At 42.3% G+C, this 10,265-nt stretch overlaps 2 long non-coding RNA genes across 2 annotated transcripts; both read left to right on the top strand.

The window, feature by feature from the left end:
• The first annotated feature begins 226 nt into the window (after positions 1 to 226).
• On the top strand, positions 227 to 3,577 carry LOC130402262 (uncharacterized). Its single transcript, XR_008903923.1, has 5 exons — positions 227 to 465; positions 1,476 to 1,565; positions 1,900 to 2,041; positions 2,152 to 3,125; positions 3,525 to 3,577. It is a non-coding gene; the product is annotated as an uncharacterized LOC130402262 (long non-coding RNA).
• A 1,734-nt stretch (positions 3,578 to 5,311) lies between these two features.
• Positions 5,312 to 7,495, top strand: LOC130402189 (uncharacterized). Its single transcript, XR_008903921.1, has 6 exons — positions 5,312 to 5,526; positions 5,640 to 5,969; positions 6,173 to 6,508; positions 6,742 to 6,800; positions 7,086 to 7,219; positions 7,351 to 7,495. It is a non-coding gene; the product is annotated as an uncharacterized LOC130402189 (long non-coding RNA).
• Positions 7,496 to 10,265: the final 2,770 nt, after the last annotated feature.

Genomic DNA, 10,265 nt, shown 5'->3' with positions numbered 1-10,265 from the left:
TGAGGGTCCCACCACAGTCCAATACCATCAAGGACAAATGCGCAGTCACCTCTTTTCCTGTTTTCAGGCTGGAGAAGTGCAACTCTTCCCTAGAGGCATGAGGTCCCCCACTGCCGAGCCATTCGCCATTGATGTGGACAGGGGCGATTCTACACAGTAAATTTGCCAGTGTCAAAAATGCATTGTCAAAGTATTATAACTCTTTCGGAGTTCTTCCAACAATGGTCAGAGTAAAATTGAACAAGAAAACTTCCAGTGTTGGTGAAAATAATCGGAGTTGACAGTGGTTTTACTCTGTCAGTGTCATTGACTCTCTCAGAGTTAAATCAACACCGATTAGAGCAAGACGCCTTCCAGTGTTAAAAAAAAAATACGGTGAAAAGCCCCTCCCATCAACTTCCCCGGTCAAACCGTTGGAGAACGTGGACTCTGGCACCGGCATCTTCCTCGCATCGAAATACCGTGGTAAGTGTTTCTAACTAAACTATTGCCGTTGTTTTTTTTCTTCATTGAAGTAGAATCTGTATAAGAATTAAGGGACGTCGTCATTTACCACACTAGTCAATGTTGGTACGTGTCTTAAAATACCGAATTTCAAATGGCTAAGTTAACGTCGGTGGTAGTTAGCTTAAATGTACCAGCCACTTGGCTGACCACGCAACACCAAACTGAACAAAAACGACACGGTCTAACGTTAATAGTCAGCGAGGATGGGCTGTTGTGGTGTGTTATATGATATATGTTATGTGTTATATGTCATACTTGCACATTTGTTTCAGAAAAATGACGACGAAAAAATTGTAAAGTTCAAGTAGAAAGTTAAGTTGCAGTGCAGCGCTAATATAGCAGATTAGCTTGTGAACTCATGAAAATAATGATAGATGTTGCGGTTGTGTCGGATTCGTTTATTTTGTTTTACTTCATCTAATTCATATATATCAGCCAGTTAAGTCACGACACCACGTTTCTGGGACGGCCAGGTCATGCTTTGGCTCGCGGTTCTGAGGGAAATGTTATTTGTAACTTATTAGCGGTTAGCTAGCTAGCTACTAGGTGTCAATAGACTGTTGAAGTGTTAGCGACAAGCTAACAGTATTGGTCGAGAGCTTCAAGTAAGATCTACAATATTCGGTTTGCCCTGACACCATTCATGTAGCATATAAACAACAAACAGAGTGGATTAGACGTATAAAATGTCACGTAGATAACCTTTATTCACTTAAAATAGACTAGTTCTTAGTGACACCGCAGTCCTCAATCTTTTTTTATTCCCGCCTCTCAGCAATGTAGGCTTTCAAGCTCACACAGCCGTTAGCTGTTAGCCAGAGCAGCAGAACTACAAGGCTGGTTTAAGCTGCTTTCGCACAGTGCTCAGCACTCGGCTCGTAAAAGGACACGTGTTTTTTTTTCTCTCAGATGGTTCTGTAATGTACTGTGGTGCTCTGGTTTCAGATTTCAGTTTGCTCTCTTTGCAGATACCATCATGTTGATCAAAACCAGAATCTACAATACACAGAAATATGTCAAGATAAAAGAGCCAAGCCTTGAGGAATTCTTAACTTCTGGTAAGGTGTACCCAGTATGACACTGTCAATTACACACCGTTGGTAAAACTAAAGGAACTAAGTGTGTTGGTGTCCTCAGAGTTTTTTTTTATTTTTTTTTTCAATTGAAAATAACTGTTGTCTTAATCTTTTGGCAAGCTATCCCATGGGCATGTTAAGGTGTCAGCAATTAAGATCTGAGTTTTGTGGGTGGTTTAGGTGGCAAGTTGTACACGATTGAAAGATTCAATGCCTGCATCAGACCATGCTACTAATGCATCAGTGTGTTTTTGGAGAATGCCTTAGCTTGAGCATTTTGTTTCGATTGAAATCTTGTTTTGTTTTTTGGTCATAGCTTTCTTGAAGTTCTCAGTTCCGCCAGTCGATGAAGGTGTCAAGGTTTTTGATGAAACAGGAAACTGAGGTGGATGCAGAGGTCTTCGCTGACATAGCGCAGCTTCCCAACACTGGCATACTAACCATCACGTTTGATGACGGTAGGAGTTGCTCACTATAATCCATGATAATGATGAACTCAACTTTTTTATAGTTACGAAATAAAACAGATTGGTATTATTCTGTCCTGTCTCTTTCTCCTGAACTACAGATTTGAAGGAAACTTTGTCCAGCAGTTCCCAAGATGCAAATTCCAGTGCACTGTCTGCTAACCCATTGGCGCCGGATGCTGCGTAGCGCAGCATAGCCCCTCCTGCCGGTTGCTGCGTAGCGCAACATAGGCTTTCCTGCCGGTTGCTGCGTAGCGCAGCATTTTGTACACGTGCTGTTTTCATGACGAATGCAACATATAACTCACTCTGGTTGGTTAAAAATACACATGGGGTGGGTCTTAAGGCTTTGGTAAAGATCAGGAGACCACCAGAACGAACTTTGGTTGGCTGAAAATCACGTCAATCAATCATATAGCCACGCGATATTCTATGTTTGTTTTTAGCGACGCGTCTAGCTGGCGACCGAGAAGTAGCAATGAACATGGAGGATTTTGATAGCGATGGCAGTGATATTGTCATAGAATTCAAGGGATTTGAGTATGAGAATGAGGACGAGAATGATTTTGTGCCGGTTGATCCACTGGATCGGGCACAGAAGTGGGAATTTTTGGACACCGAAGGAGAGGAGGAGGATGTCTTTCGGGGATTCCAGGTGGACTGGAGAACCGGGCAATTACCAGCCTTGGAAAACAAAGACATTCTCTCGCACACCGGGGGTGAAACAACCGATCCCCTTGGATGCTAGCCCACTCGATGTGTTTTCCAGGATCTTTACCGATCAGCTGTGGGACACGTTATTGACCGAAACGAATCGGTACGCGCAACAGGTACGAGCTCATACCCCCACGACCAGTGGCGGCGCCAGAGATTTTTTTCTGGTGGTGCTATGGGGGTGCTCGGCGTTTTACTGAGGGTGCTATGAAATTAGGGTGATAGCATATGAGTCTCATTTTTCTCTACTACAACACCTCCCCACCATATCGTCACATATGTTTACACGTTTGCTCTCTAACGGGTCTTTGGGGTACAAAAAAAGCGCCATTCAAATCGATCGTATTATTATTGTCATTAGGTAGGGTGACCAGATTTGAGTTTGTGAAAAAGAGGACACTTCGTCGCGGGGGGGGGGGGGGGGGGGGGGGCGAAAACATGGGTATTTTTTCTTTAGTTCGTCCGTGAACTTACATTTACGTTTAGGCATGGCTGACAGTGGCGATCCTAGGTCCAATTGCGCCCCGGGCAAGATTGTTAACCTACTAATAACTAGTAGGTTATGTGAAAGACCCAGAAACACAAATATGCGACGAGGCAAAAAAAAATAAAAAGATAATAACAATAATATATATATATTTTTTTTTTTGCGACGAGGCAAAATACCGGACGTTTTTGGAATCCCTGCCGGACGCATTTTTTAGGTCTCGAAAAGAGGACATGTCCGGGAAAAAGAGGACGTCTGGTCACCCTACATTAGGCTACTTCTGACGGACGCGCACAAAGCCGCGTTCATCTCCGACGGTTAAAATGGAAATGTTATAGATAACGTAATCCCAAATACTTCACTTACTTCAGTGTGTGAATTAAAGTTTGCGCCAGATGACTACCAGGTCACCACTACCATGAGCGACAAATTAAACTAAACATACCAAGTTCAATACACTTCTAACTAAAGACGGCAGATTAGAATGTCAGACAGAATTAACTTAAACAGGCAAAGAGTCAGAAATGCTTTCAAAAAGAGTATATTATTTTAGGTCACAATCAAAACATGAATGAAACCAAACAGTAGGCACTCAAAACCACAATAATAAGAGATCAAAAAGTGTATGATTTTGTGAACGCTTGATTTAAAATTGAATGATCGCCAGGATTACTGTTACTTAGCCTACTACTCATTGAACAATCACGTTCACGCACGCAACGTGTCTGTGTCGTGCTACGTGAACAATCTGTTTATTTCAATCTGTTATTTTCTTTTGTGATTAAAATATTATTATCACACAATACATTTTATTAAGAACTCAGAATGAAATTAAATAACAATAATAAATAAACCATTATTTTCTTGGGGGTGCTATGGGGGTGCTATGTCCAATCTAGGGGGTGCTCTAGCGCCCCCTAGCCCCCCCCTGGCGCCGCCACTGCCCACGACCTCAAGTGGACCCCGGTCCCGAAAACAGAAATGAAAACATTCCTCGGGCTGTGTCTTTGCTTTGGAATTTTAAAGCTACCAGCACGCCGCGATTACTGGAGGCAAACTAAGTGACTCTACCAAACAAATGTCAAGGGACCGTTTCGACATGATCTGGAGGTAATTATTTATGTTTTCTTTTCTTGTGCTCTCTTCCCAGTTCCATTCTCTTCTCTTAGAAAACGGAATGGCCAGTAATAATAGTGGTGCTATAGCAATTACTAATGGTGATGATGGTTGATATTGAATCAATACAATAATGTTAGTTATAAATACAATAATGGAATAATGAATAAATAGTAATACAATTATGAATAAATATAAATACTATAAATAACATAATACAAATAAACACAATGATGGAAATAAATGTCAGGCTCAAATTCTTTGTCATATATGCATTTTCAGATATCTCCATCTAGAAGATAACTTGGACCCTGCCTTGGATAAATCCGATAAGCTGTGGAAGATCCGGCGGTCCATGGACCTCCTCTTGCATCAGTTCCAGGCCCTCTATGAGGTCAATGGGTTTGTGAGCGTGGATGAGTCCATGGTAAAATACAAGGGACGCCTTGCCTTCCGGCAGTACCTCCCCATGAAGCCGGTGAAGTGGGGGATAAAGGTGTGGGTCATGGCAGAGAGCAATACAGGCTACGTAAACTATTTTCAAGTTTACACAGGGGTCATTGCAGGCAAGACCGAGACAGGCCTGGCTTACCGGATTGTGTCAGACCTGGCTAAACCGTATTTTGGGTCAAACTTGTGTGTTTACATGGACAACTTTTACACCAGCGTGAAGTTGTTGCTGGATCTGCAGGTCAGGGGTGTGCCTTTACAATGCTTTGGTTAAAATGTTATTTGTTGTATTTTATATCATTGATTTATACTGTTTTTTCTTCTTAATCTTGTTTTGAGAATGTTTTTAAAATGTTGCTGTTATGGTTGTGCTCAGGGAGCATGTCTTAATAAAACCTGTAGTTCTTACCTTTACAATGCTTTTTATTTCATGTTTCTAGGTGCTCCAGAAGCTTAGATATTAAGGTTTAGGTAGACGTTGACAATTCCTACTCTTTTCTCAGAAAACCCTCAGGAAATGAGGTTCTTTTTCCTAGAATAGCATAGGATTTTAGCAGGCGTTTTTAGCAGGCGTTTTAGGCATAAATGGGCTAGTAATGACACTGTCATCCTCGAAATCTTGTCCTGCGCCTCAGATGACACAGTCATACTGGAGGAGAGTGGCAGTCCATCCAGAAAGCGACAGAGGGAAGATGGAGAGGCCAAACATGTAAGTTGGTGTATGGATTTTTTTTTGCAATTCATTACTCTGGGAGTTACCATGTTTTGTTAGATTTTTAAGTGTATGTATTGTCAGTTGTGAAAAGCTTGTCTACTTCACAGGTGGTTGAATTGGTGCTAACAAGGAAACCTGGGGGCGACCGTATCATCAAAGAGTACCACCGCACTAAAAGTCTGACCGACTCCTCACGCCGACAAATGGTCAACACATACTTGTGGCTGATATGACAGAAACGCATGGGTAATTTGGTTGTCTCTGATTCTGTGTTTGTGCTAAAAACATTTATTACCGTATGTTGTTCTTGCTATTAGCTTTGTGCGAAATCATTGGAAGTATGTCATTTAACAGAAATGAGTTTACTCTGAGTTTACGCTCGAGGCATAGTTCAGCTCTTCCCGTACTTGATGGATCCCTACTCTAAAAATGGATATGTAAGTATTTTAAAGGGTTTGCAAACTAAGAGCAAATTATAATGTGCATGTGCTAATAAAATAGTTTAGAGAACTGATTTTAAAAATTAAATAGTGCATTTATATTTCCACACCAACATCCAGTTTTACATTAATAAATATAACTTCCTAATTTCAACTATCTTACTGCTGTTGGAACTAATATACATTTTGTATTTTCGAAGGAACATTACTATGATGGTGAAAGTGGCAGTGGCTATCTGGCATGGCGGCTTAAAACTGTGCAGAGGAGAAGTGCTTCATCAGAGAGCAGAGGGTCATCACGTCAGCTGAATGGAGGACCAGTAGCCAGAAGAGAAGCTTCCTTTAGTCCTGAGATGACCTTAAGTGAAGAGCAATGCCAGGAGGCCATGGCCTTAATGAGATACTGTACTGACGAGGCTACTATCAAGCAGAAGATGATGATGACATTTAAACATCGTCGCAGTATGGTCCTCGATGGAGAGAAATCCTCAGATGTCTTGACTGAATTTCCCCGCTTCAAAGATTTCAAAGGCCTGGTAATTGATATTTTTTTTTGCAATAAAACATGTAATTGTCCTTTCAGTATGAATTACTGTTAGCAGCAACATTTTTCTCTCAATCTCTTGAATTGAATTGAATTTAAATACATTCAAACTGTTTGCACATCCATACAATTAGGTGTATACTGTATCTGCTCAACTGCAGACGTAATATCTTTCCAGTCAGTCTCAATTAAAAAAGCTTTTGGTATTTCATTTTTCTGTTGCAGATTGAGCAAGACTTCGTCCTGCAGTTTGGAGAAGGTGTAGCTGCAAGATTTATGGAAAGGTTAGTCACAACAGTAGTGGTTTCAGCTGAGGGTTTATGAGGAGGTCTTCCAAATGGCCATTGTTTTCATTCTGTGTTACCTGCACTTACCTTACAGTGGGAAATTCTGGGATTTGGCATTGCCATGTTAATATGCCAATATTTGTGGCACTCAGTGAGAAACAGAGAAGATCAATATTAATTTACTAGAATAATACAAAAAAAAACATCTATGGGTGTTTGAATTTCTACTCAGTTTTTTCTTTTTTAATTTCTTGATCATAAATAACTTTTTTCTCTATCTAGGTGGCCGACAACATTCAAGCAAAAGGTCATTCATCAGTTAAAGGCTCTCCCTTCTACAAGTGACCTTGAAGAGCTTATCCATTGTGCTGAAGCTACACCGGATGAAGAGGACATTGATGACACTCTTGCCCTTGGTAGTGTGTTTTTTTGGGGGTTTATTTTTTTCCTTTTTAATTCCCTCACCTTTTGTGTTACAGCTGTAATTAAAAATAATGATGTTTTTAAATTATAACACAGTGCATTTTGCTGTTGTTTCTAAATACAGGCTGGGACAGCGATCTTGCATCCATTATCCTCCTCCTCCACCTGATACCTCCTTCAGCCCAAGGCCGGAGAAGACCAGGCAAGGTTTCCGCAGCCCAAGCTGAGAAACAGCTTGTCGTGTTCAAGAAGTGTTTGTGTTAATTGCTTATGAGGATTATCTAAACAGATGGCAATAAGAGAATGGGACTGTTTTTGGGACTGTGATTTTCAACTTTTAATTTTGACTTCTTCTTTATCCTCAGAGTGGAACCAGTCTTCAAGAACATGTTGATGCAATCAAATGCATCACTCACGTATCTTGTTGCTGTTGGGATGAAGAGGAGCACCATCCATGAGTTCTTCATTATTCTGGACAAGCAGGTCATACCGTGCAAGTCAACCAGTACCCTAGGAGCTTTTGACGAACTCTTTAAAGCACACTTTGTATTTGGTACCATGTACAACCAGATGCTCCACAACATGTACACCTTTATTCAGACAACCATTTACAACATAGATATTGGTCAAGTCCACGAGAGCCCACGTGTTGCTGAGGTTAGGGCCAGGCTACCGCACTAGTTGTTAAATAATTCAGGGTGGGCAACATATTTGTCACTTTTCACTAAAAGCTCTTGTATTTTGTATTGTATTGTATTTTGAGTTATTTTCCCATCTCACTCAGTCTTAATTGATATCATGGGCCTGATTTGTTTTGTTTGCCACTCTCGATTTGTGGGAACCAATGATCTTTTGAGGCATCTACGGTTGATTCATGGTTTCTATCCAGGTAAATCACTTCGCCTAAAATGTGCACAGAGAGGATGCTGTCATGTTCTGAGTACCTTTTCAGGTTTCAGGAAACACTTAAACTCTAAACATGCTGAAAACATTGAGAGTGAATCTGAAACTGATAACATAATAGACAATTATGATGCTGCAGATGATACTCAGTCACAACATTTTCAAGGAGCGGCCAGTAGCTCTAATGTCCTGCCAGCACCCAACATCAGTACTCGTGATATGTGTGCATGTGCTATTGCGCAGCTTCAAGTTGCTGGTGTAGGCCAGTCCACTTTAAACAATTTTGTATCGTCCATGGAAGAGGTCATAATGGAGGTACAGAGTCAAACTAAAGATGCAGTTTTGAATAGTTTATCTTCTCAGGATACAGATGTGAAAGCTAAAATTCAACAAACTTTTAAAACACTTGAAAACCCTTTTACTGCATTAAACACTGAATCAAAACGTAGTGCATATTTTGAACAAAAATGGAAAACTGTTGAACCTGTTGAAAAAGTACTTGGTGTCAGATTTGAAAATAGAAGAAACAGAAGCACCGGAACTTATGATCAAGTAGTTGTAACTGACAAATTTGCCTATGTTCCAATTCTAGAAACATTGCAGTGATATGTTTATGTCAGGCCACACTTCCAAGGACGGTGTGTATTTTGACATAAATGATGGGTTCCATGTGAAGAGACATCCTCTTTTTTCTCAAAAAAAGAATGCATTGCAAATTCAGTTATTTTTTGATGAGTTCGAGACTGCTAATCCATTAGGGTCCAAAAAGGCAGTGGTGTAGTCTACGTCAGGGGTTTTCAAAGTGTGAGAGAGTGAGCCCCCCCTCAGAGAAAAAAATTCAGCTGAGCCCCCCCCCCCCCCAATTTTTTTTTCTAAATACCTGTGTTTTGAAAGCTATTTTAATTATTTTACACATTTCAAACATCTCCGATCATAATTTTAAAACATTTGGAACATATTTTTGAAACATTTGAAACAAATTTTTTAACATATTTTTTAAACATATTTCTGAAACATTACATCTTTTTGCGTTTTTAAACAACAAAATGTAACAACTTTATCTAAGCATGTTTTAGCTTAACCTTTTTTAAATACATTTGAACATCTTAATCTGTGTAAACTGCTTGTTTACAGATTCATTCAGGGTCCCCGACTCTGAATTTTCTGAGTCGAATCAGATCTGCCTTTTCAGTCCAGAGATTCGACTATTCGGCGGGGTTCTATTTCATGTAGGCTACGCCGTCTAGGCTTCGCCTTATGGGCTTGTCCCGTGCGCGCGCTTGCGCGCGCTGAAAATTCAAACTATGCACCTATCAGCGTGGGCACCGCCCACATTTCCCACGGTATCGTGTATATATAATACCGTCGCTCATCCTCCCTTTTCTTTCAGCACTTGTGCTTATCAGCGAGAAATTGAGAACTACTATTAAGAAGAAGATGAAGACTTAAACACGGATCTCCCGAGCCGGTGGCAGCGGCTCGGGCGAGGCCGCGGACAAACGGCCCCTTTTCAGGGCCACCTGAGAGCGCTCCTGGAGCTAGGTCCTTTTCAGGACTCCTATGCGCCTCCTGTCCCGCCTCCCTGGCACTGGGTGACGGGCACTTGGCGTGCTCTGTGTGCCTCGGCACCGACCACGCCGAGGCTGCTATGGCGGCCCCCGTCTCCTGTGTCGCCTGCCGGGAGCTGCCTGAAGAGGGGATCCTCTCCAGGCATCTCTTCTTTTCCCCTGCGGTGGACCTGACGCGATGGCATCATCGACGCCGACGACGACGCCTCCATGGACGGCGACTCGGCGTCCGGTTTTTCCCGCTCTCGGGTTACAACCGCCACCGTCCCGGGGAGATCATGGGTGAGGCGGCGACCATCAAAGGGTTTCCATGCCGGCCCCGCCTCTCGCCCCCGTATCTGACGATATGCAGGGTGAGTGCTTTCGCACCCCATCTGCTTCCCGGCGGGTTACCCCTTGTTCCCGCCTGTGCAGCACTTGTTTACTGCTGCAGGTGGGGACCCTTCTACCCTGAAGGCTCCAGTAAGCGAGGGGGATCCCTCGCCTGGAGCCTCCACTGGCAGCGCTTCTCTGTCCGGGCGCCGGATGGCGCCCTAACGAAAAGCCGCTGCCCCCCGACCGCCTCCAG

The sequence above is a fragment of the Gadus chalcogrammus genome, chromosome 13, assembly GCF_026213295.1.
Source record: "Gadus chalcogrammus isolate NIFS_2021 chromosome 13, NIFS_Gcha_1.0, whole genome shotgun sequence".
Lineage (NCBI taxonomy): Eukaryota > Metazoa > Chordata > Actinopteri > Gadiformes > Gadidae > Gadus > Gadus chalcogrammus.
Note: the sequence above shows the minus strand (reverse complement) of the source record. Positions and strands in the feature narration are given on the sequence as shown.